The sequence below is a fragment of the Rattus norvegicus genome, chromosome 18 (genome assembly GCF_021556685.1).
Source record: "Rattus norvegicus strain SHRSP/BbbUtx chromosome 18, alternate assembly SHRSP_T2T, whole genome shotgun sequence".
Taxonomy (NCBI): Eukaryota; Metazoa; Chordata; class Mammalia; order Rodentia; family Muridae; genus Rattus; species Rattus norvegicus.
The window spans coordinates 34,425,443-34,434,936 of NC_141551.1; the positions used below are offsets into that span (position 1 = coordinate 34,425,443).

Consider the following 9,494-nt stretch of genomic DNA (forward strand, 5'->3'; position numbering starts at 1 on the left):
ACGGCATCTCTTTGCAATATGTTTCCCTTTTTTTTTTAAGTTTAATTTATTTTTTATTTTCTTTTTTTCTTTTTTCTTTCTTTGAGACAAGCTTTCTCTGTATAGCCTAGACTATCCTGGACCACACTCTGTAGACCAGGCTGTACTCCAACTCTGAGATCCTCCTCCCTCTGCCCACTGAGTGCTGGGACTAAAGGCATGGGCCACCACTGCCTGGCTATTTTTTTTTTTTTATTTGAATTTTGAGACAGGGTTTTGCTACATAGGCCAGTGATCTTCCTGCCCCAGTTTTCTGAGAGATGGGGTCACAGTCACCACACTCATCTTGTGAGCCTTCCTATTAATCAAACAGATCCCAAACCCAAGACTCACTCCCAGCCCCGGACGTCCTCCTGACTCACTAAGTCCCACCCTCCTCCTTGCCTGCAAAGGACCTCCTCTGAGGTGGTCCTCCTACTGCAGGCCTCTGTCCTTGCCAGTTGTGAGTCCTTCCATTAGTTTAAGGATGTCTCATGTAACTGAGCTGTTCCAGCTAATAAAAGCACAGGTTCTTCCCGAGGCACACAGCCCAGTGAACAGCGTGCTTCCGGAGGCACTAGCCCAGTGAAAAGCGTCCTCCAGGGATAAGAAGTACACATAGGTGCTCGCTTCGGCAGCACATAAACTAAAATTGGAACGACACAGAGATTAGCATGGCCCCTGCGCAAGGATGACACACAAATTCCTGAAGCGTTCCATATTAAAAAAAAAAGAAGAAGAAAGGAAAGAAAGAAAGAAAGAAAGAAAGAAAGAAAGGAAGAAAGAAAGAAAGAGAGAGAGAAAGAAAGAAAGAAAAGGAAAACGAAGTGCACATCGGTGTTTGTTTGCTTCTGGTGCTCTCAACTGACAGACTTCACCCTTCTACCCCATCCCCTGGTAGGAACAACATGGTATTTTTGGTCTTTCAAGAACTTCAACCTCACTTCTAAGCTGGGCTATGCTTTGCCCACTGAAAGTAAACTGTGGGGTGTTGAAAAACAACCCCCAAAACTAGTGGGTTTGTTCTGCAGAAGTTGGTCCTTTGATTTAGCTTAAGAATGAGCCCCAGCAGCCTGTGCTGAAATTCTGGGTAATGGAAACTTTGCAGCAGAGAGAGGCTACCTGGGGTTATGGGTGGGGCATGCTATTATGCTGGCTTCTGGAGTTTTCTTCCCAGTTAACAATGCCAAGTATTACTGTGAAATATTAGTGTCAGAAAGACCAGGCCAGCAATAGCAGGTCAGTTTAACAGATTCTAGAACAGGCTGGGTGTACCTCAGTGTCGGAGCACATTCAACCCCTACAGGATGACACAACCGAACAGACCCCACTTGTCAAGACTGTTACTGTCACCACCAAACAGCGGTCTAGAACACGTTAAATGATGGCTGCCAAGAATGCTTTTTAGAAAGATGCTCCATGGGGCTGGGGATTTAGCTCAGTGGTAGAGTGCTTACCTAGGAAGCGCAAGGCCCTGGGTTCGGTCCCCAGCTCCGAAAAAAAGAACCAAAAAAAAAAAAAAAAAAAAAAAAAAGAAAGATGCTCCATTTAGTTTATAATAATCCTTAAGCTACATATGATTATGTCCATTTTATAGAAAACACATTCTGATGAAGAGCACAGAGATTGACTCAGGGAACCAGGGAATGCAGATAAATAGAAGTATTTGAAAGTTATACAGATTGATTTACAATTTTATCACATTGTATTTATTTAGGAATGTGTACACCTGCGCACACACACAAGTTCAGGTGCCGTTGTGTGTGTCACAGCAGGTGCAGGGAAGTCGGACACCTTCTACTGTCTGAGTCTCAGAGAACAAAGTCGGGTTCTCAGGTCTGAAAGGAAGCAGTGCTATCCACTCTCCATTCAGTCACCTCACTGCACCAGTGGACTTTTAAAGAAAGATGACTTTATAAAGTTTATTTCCAGAAAACTCTCTCTTTAACGTAAATTTTATTTATTATTTATTTATGGTTTTGCTTGTGTCCTTGATTTTATGTAGCTGAGGATGACCTTAAATTTCTGATCATTCAGCCTCTGACTCTCAAGTGCCTGGCTTTTAAAGAAAAAAAAAATGTTTTTCCTTCTTGTACCTGTATCAATAGCATGTTTGTATTTTCGTGACTAGGGAAAAAAGCCCACTTTTATATTTGAGATAAAATGAGTTTGTTACATTTAAAATAAGATCTATTAGTTATTTATAGAACCTTTGCCTCTACAGTGTCTTTTCCTTGTCTAATTCAATGTCGTCCTGCTGCAGTCCCTCTGACATCACTGCCTAACAGCAGCAGCTTGCGGAGAAACTGTTTTATAAAAGTATAAGTTTTCTGTTAAGTTTGTTTTCACCATAATTTAGAATTGATATATGACTGAAGCTAGGGGATAACTTACACATCTAAGCGACTGCAACCTGCCCTGCTGGGCCGTGGCTGAGCTCTGCACCCGAGAGCTAGATGAAGTGTACAGCAGACTGGAATTCGCTAGAACACTCACAACTCGATCTCAATATTGGCCTCTTTAATAAATGAAGCCATAAAGCTGTATTGAAGTGAGCATACATTATTAGTATCCTTACCATGTTTATGATCAGCTCCATATCAAAGGGACATAAAGAGCAGAACTAGTAACAATTAATACCCAATTGCTCATCAAACTTTAATTTGTATTTGCTTTCCCCCGATTGATACATCTTTTATAACTGAAAGGCTCCATCTCTTTATAACATACCCTATCATTCATGGCCACTTGTTTTAATCACTCTGCAAAACAGCATGAAATTGTCTCATAATTCACCCAGGTTTTGTCACAAGGGCCTGAAGTCAGAGGAGCGACTAGGAATTATTAAATGGCACATCAGAGTCCCGGCTGGGAAGCAGTCATCTCTGACTGATGGTTAGGCTCACTCCTCAGCGGTATAAAGTTGCATTTCTGTTCTCACCCCAGGCTTAGATTTTGGCAGCATAGCCACGGAAGAGGATTAATAAATGTATGGCGTTGGTGTGGGCTTAGTGGGGGGATAAAGGTGACCCCCATGAACTCGGTTCTAGAAGAACAGTTTTCAGTCATTGTTAATTCAATTTGGACACACAGTAGGACGATAAAAACATACCTTTTATGTGACATTTATTAGGTCTTCTGCAGGTAGTGTATTTTGGGGCACCCAGGAGTCTTCATTTTGTTTGGCTGTTACATTCTACATGGTATTATAGGGATTCCTAGTATCTAGGGAAGACTTCAAGAACCTAGGAGGGGTGCGTACGCGTGCACGCACACACACACACACACACACACACACACAGAGAAAGAGACATACACAGACAGACAGACAGACACAGAGAGAGAGAGAGAGAAAGAGAGAGAGAAACAGACACACATAACACACACAGAGAAACAGACACAGACACACAGAAAGAGACATACACAGACAGACAGACACAGAGAGAGAGAGAGAAACATACACAGACACACATAGCACACACACAGAGAAACAGACACAGACACACAGAAAGAGACATACACAGACAGACAGACACACGCACAGAGAGAGAAACATATACATACACAGAGAGAGAAAGAGAGAGAGAAAGAGAGAGAAACATACACAGACACACATAACACACACACAGAGAAACAGACACAGACACACAGAAAGAGACATACACAGACAGACAGACACGCACACGCACACACAGAGAGAAACATATACATACACAGAGAGAAAGAGAGAGAAAGAGAGAGAAACATACACAGACACACATAACACACACACAGAGAAACAGACACAGACACACAGAAAGAGACATACACAGACAGACAGACACACACACGCACAGAGAGAGAGAGAAACATATACACACAGAGAGAGAAAGAGAGAGAGAGAGAGAGAGAGAGAAACATACACAGACACACATAACACACACACACACACACAGAAACATATACAGACACAGACACTTGGAGACACACTCACACACAAACACACACTCGAGTTCACACAAGGCTTTTTACAAGTTCAGGCGACTCCCAAAATATTGTAAAATAAAACATTAAAATGTAATTAGGACATTGTTGTATTTTAATCCTTACATTGACTCACACAAATGCTTCTCAGTATTTAAAGACAGAAAGAAGTCTGGAGAGGTGGCTCAGCAATTAAGAGCACTGGCTGCTCATCCAGAGGCCTGGGGTTCAATTCTTAACCCTGGTAACAAGCCCCCCACAACTTGCTTCAGGGATCTTATGTTGGCTCCCGGCTTCTGCGGGCACTGCTCAGTCATGGTGCACACATGTGCTGGCAGCCATGCACATAAAATTAAAATGAATCTTTTTAACAAGACAAAGAGGAAGAAAGGAGGTGCGAGGGAAAAGGAGAGGGTGGCAAGGATTTTCAGTGTAATCGCATCTGGAGAGAGAAAGTCTTGAAGACCTCCACGTCCTGTTCCAAACCACTTGGGCCAAACTCTGACATAGGTCGTGAACCCTGGTCAGCCTTAGCTAAAGGGACACACAATTTGTGAATACTTCCTCCAGTGAGGTGAGGGTGGATACAGGATATGCCTGATCATCTGAATTATTTCAGACAAAATCATCTTAAACTGTTTTCTTCACTCGAACTATACTGGAGACTATGACCCTAGCTAGTGATCCTACTGTTGTTGGCTGAGAGAGGCAAACTGGGTACCCACAGCAAGCTGGAGGCATCATTCCTGCTCCCTAGGATGAGGCAACGGCAGGTGTCAAGGACACACATCCTGGAGACATGCTTGCCAATCCTGCTTCTTTATCATCTGGTCTTGGGATGCCTCTTCCAATTTTGAGGCTGTTTGCTAAGTATGAGTGCAGGATAATAATGGCACTCTCCTACTGGAGGGCTGTTATTGGGATTAAATGAGCCCTCTCAGGCATTGGGCACAGTGCCTGGCATAGTATAATGTTCAATAAATACAACTAGCTATTATTATAAAACTATTGCCTGCTAAGCTTCAGAGCCAGGAGACCAGGAAGGTGCAAATGTAGAATGCTTCACTCCACTGTCTCCCAGGACAGCGAGTGTGGTTGCAAGAAGCATCATGTCATCCAGAGAAACACAGTGACTGCCTTGGTTTTGAAAACTGTAAGATATTTATACTTCCTGGAGCATTTAGAAAAGAATATGACAGTCACCAGAATACTCGCCATTCAAGTTAAGAAACACAATACCACACACAATGAAGTTCTATATAGCCATTAGAAAGAGTCAGGTAGAGTCCTGTTTGGATAAACCTCAAAAACAGAGTATTCAAAACAGGTAAGTGGTGCTAGGACGGGAACAATATAAGGCCATTCATATCAAATTCATCAACTTTCAGGAGGATGCCACATGTGACTGTCTAAGGGACATAGGCATAGGTAGTAAAGTGTCAAAGATGTCCAGGAGAGTTCAAGAATGCTTCAAAGGACTAGGGCCCCTTTCGTTCTCAGTGTCCTGGCTTTGTTCTCAGCAGGGCCCAGGCTAAGAGTTCCCCTCATGGTTGTCTTTACACAGATGTTAGCCCCTCCAGAGACAGAACTCCAGGCAAGCGACATTAAATACACTGAAAGCAAAATTCTTCCTTGGAATATATTCATCTCCTGTTAGTCCAGGGGCGCTCTCTGCAGGCTTCACTCTCTCTGATTCAGTGATGTCTCCTACACCTGATGACATGACACATTCAGCCTGGATTCTGAAGGCTGGATGTAGCGTAAAAGCACCAGCAACAGCATAAATGTCCATGAGATGACATCAACAGCAAGTGCGTTTCCCTCTCTTGAAGGTAGTCCTGGGAGGGGCATCACAGGAGCTGGGGCAATGCTACGGGGATAGGAACAAGAAGAACAGGGAGGGGAGAAGGAGGCGTGAGCAGGAGTGGGCAAGCAGGGATCGTGGGAGGGCAGTGTTAGATAGCAACCACCGTGTGAGCCAGGGTTTAATGAGAAATGGCCTCTCTCACTCACTTAAAGAAAGAAAATCAGGGGCTGGAGAGACGGTTCAGCAGCTAAGAGCACTGGCTGCTCTTCCAGAGGTCCTGAGTTCAAGTCCCAGCAACCACATGGTGGCTCACAACCATCTGTAATGAGATCTGGTGCCCTCTTCTGGTGTGTCTGAAGACAGCGACAGTGTACTTCTATATAATAAATAAATAAATCTTAAAAAAAAAGAAAGAAAACCAATTATCAATGCTTGCATGATGGAATGGGGACTCTGTTTTGTCGTTACACTTTGTCCTAAGAGGTCATTGTAATAAAGAATTTTTCCTGAGAGTAGATGAACTTTTGCCATAAAGGTTGATATAAGATCATGTTCTAGGGCTGGAGAGATGGCTTAGTGGTTAAGAACACTTGCTACTCCTCTGGAGAACTCAAGTTTGATTCTTAGGGCCCACAGCAGGCAATTAGCAATGGCTTGTAACTCCAGCTCCAAGAGATCCATCACCCTCCTCTGGCTTCTGCAGGTACTCACACACACGAGGCACATACACACAAAGGCAATAAATATAAAAATAAAAGCAAGAATGAATCTTTAAAAAAAATAAGATTGTGCATTATGCTAAGATTAAAAACTGGGACTAGGCATGGTAGCATACACTTAATCTCAATACTTTGAAGGTGGGAGGTAGGTGGATCTCTGAGCTCCAGACAGTCAAGTCTACATAGTGAAACTCTAGTTAAAAAAAAAAAGTTGGGACTGGAGAGATGGCTCAGAGGCTAAGAGCACTGACTGCTCTTCCAGAGGTCCTGAGTTCAATTCCCCGCAACCACATGGTGGTTCACAACCATCTGTATGTCCTCTTCTGGTGTGTCTAAAGGCAGTTACAGTGTACTCCTATACATTAAATAAATAAATAAACAACCTTTATTTAAACAGTTGAAAAACAAAATAGAAGATTAAAAACAGATCAGGCAGAGAGAGAAATTGATGTGTTAATATTTTTTTCTCCCTGCAGATACCATGGAGGAGAAGGATGTTGTATTTCAGTGATAGCCCAGTATTTCTCTCGAGTGCTTTGTGTTAGTGAATTTATATAAGGTAGGCCTATGAGAGAGGTACACTCTTAGCCAAGATTGAACTCAGGAGCCCTGACACCAGAATCTATGCTAGATCCTGTCCTCTGTAACATGACCCTGCGTGGCATGCTGTGAATAAATGCTATATCTACTAGCCATGTTATTCCCAGGTTTAAACTTTAAACCATGTTCTATTGCCAGCAAGGCCTTGGGGATTACTGTTCTGTCCCTCTCTGTCACAAAGATTATATTCTAAGTGATAAGACAGTCTAATATTGGAGCCTTAGCCTGAAACTAGGGCCTCTGCCCTAACACCTTCCCTTCTTAACTTACCTTGCTGCAGCATACATCTCTTTGAACTTTCTCTTATAACTGTCCCCTACTTTCTCAGAGCAGGGCCTTTTTATAACACTCATCCATTCATCTGCAGCCTCAGGTGACTGACCCATGGGGACGTCTGCCCTTGAGAAAAAGCAGTTCTGTGTGAGCAGGATCATCCAGACATGTCGTGTCTTCTAGGTGGTCAGCGTTTGTTTGTGTGTTTGTTTGAGGTTGGTTTTGCTTTGAGATAGAAGCTTCTGTAGTACAGATTGGCCTAGAACTCTCTCTGCAGATGACAGTGACCTTGAACTCCAGATCTTCCTGCCTCAACCTCTTGATGCTGAAAGAATCAATTATTTGATTGGATGCTTCAGACGGCCTTTCTCTTTTCAGGAGGAGGTTAGTGCTCCCTTCACTGAACAGCACACAATATATTTGTTGATTTGCATTTATTTTCTTCTCACAATATGGAGTGGTTCATTTGGTGTTGGGACCTTTGCTGCGTTGGTTGTGAGCGACAGAGACCAAACCTAACAGCAAGAACTTAGGGGCAAGGAGGAGTCGCTCACAGAGTAGACAGGCTGAGAAGCTCATGCAATGGCAGCAGGGAGATCAGAGGACCTAGAAACAAAGTGTGTCACTGCCTTCATTTGTGGAGAATGAAGTCCTCAGCTCTGGTAGGCTCTTCAGGATTTGATGCCAGGTAGAGAACACAGGTCGGCCTTTATCAATCTATCCCCGAGAGAAACAAGACTTCTGTGTGAGGATCCCGCTGTATTAGTTCCTTCTCTGTTGCTGTGATAAAATACTGTGGCTAAAAGTAACTTAAGGAAAAAGAAATTTATGTTAGCTTATGGTTCCTGGGGGATGGGGAGGGCATGGCAACAGGGAGTAGGATCAGGAAGCAAGCAAGGTGATAACATTTTTATTCACACACAGGAAGCAGAGTGAGAGTAAGAGAAAGAACAGGAAGTGAGGTAAGACTACAAGTCCTCAAAGCTTACCCGCAGGGATCAACTTCTTCCAACAAGGCCTCACCTCCTTCCATCAGCTTCCCAAACAGAGCCTACAGCAATGGTTCTCAACTTCGGGGCAGTGAGTGACCTTTCACAAGGGTCACCTGAGATCATCAGAAAACACAGATTATTTATTACGATTCACAACAGTAGCAAAATTTTAGCAAAAAGTTATGAAGTAGCAACAACAATGACTTTATGGTTGGGGGGTCACCAATGCAGGAGAAACTGTATTAAAGGGTTGTAGCATTAGGAAGGTTGAGAACCAATGATCTACAGGAAGGAGCCATGTGTTCAAATACCTAAGTCTATGAGGAACATTTCTTATTGAAACGACCACACCCACCAACATCATCTGTACTCACAGAGAGCTGCTTCTCCGAAGCACAGTTGGGACATGAGTCAGTAGAAGAGGAATTGGATGATGATCACCAGAAAACCAAGCGTTCATTCTGTTCTCTTAGAACTGCATTTGACTGCACAAGAAAGCTCTAAGAGACAAACCAGGGGTGATGGCAACATGGGTAACCCCAGCTCTCAGTCAGCAGAGGCAGTCAGGAGGACTGAGAGGTTGTGGCCAACACAAGTGAGGTCCCATCTAAAGAAATCCATCAGGTACATGCTCATTGGTTACAACAGGCTTGTCCTTACACATGTCCAGGCACGTGTGTTGTGGCCTGAGTCTCCTGGCTTCTATAGGATTCCCTGGTACTAAACGTTCAGTTGTTAGATGGTTTGAAAAATAAAGAAACAAACAGTCGGTGATAGTGTGCACACATTTAATCCCAGATTTCAGAAGGTGGAGGCGGTGGATCTCCTTGACATTGAGGTCAGCCTGGTCTACAGAGAGAGTTCAAGGACAGCCAGGATTATACAGAGAAACCCTATTTCACAAAACAAAAAACAAAAGAAAGAGAGAAAGAAAGAAAGAAAGAAAGAAAGAAAGAAAGGAAGGAAGGAATGAAGGTGTACAGACACCACCCCTTTTTGTAATCAGCTCTTTGATTGGAACTTGGATTTGCACCATCTTTCAAAAGAGAGACTCTGACCTTTGACACAGTTACAGACAAAGCTTCTAACTTTCAAAGTCAATAACCAGTCCCTGTCAAGTCC

At 43.3% G+C, this 9,494-nt stretch overlaps 1 non-coding gene across 1 annotated transcript; it reads left to right on the forward strand.

Annotated features, from left to right (window-relative positions):
- The first annotated feature begins 640 nt into the window (after positions 1–640).
- Positions 641–744, forward strand: LOC120098437 (U6 spliceosomal RNA). Its single transcript, XR_015643217.1, has one exon. It is a non-coding gene; the product is annotated as a U6 spliceosomal RNA (small nuclear RNA).
- Positions 745–9,494: the final 8,750 nt, after the last annotated feature.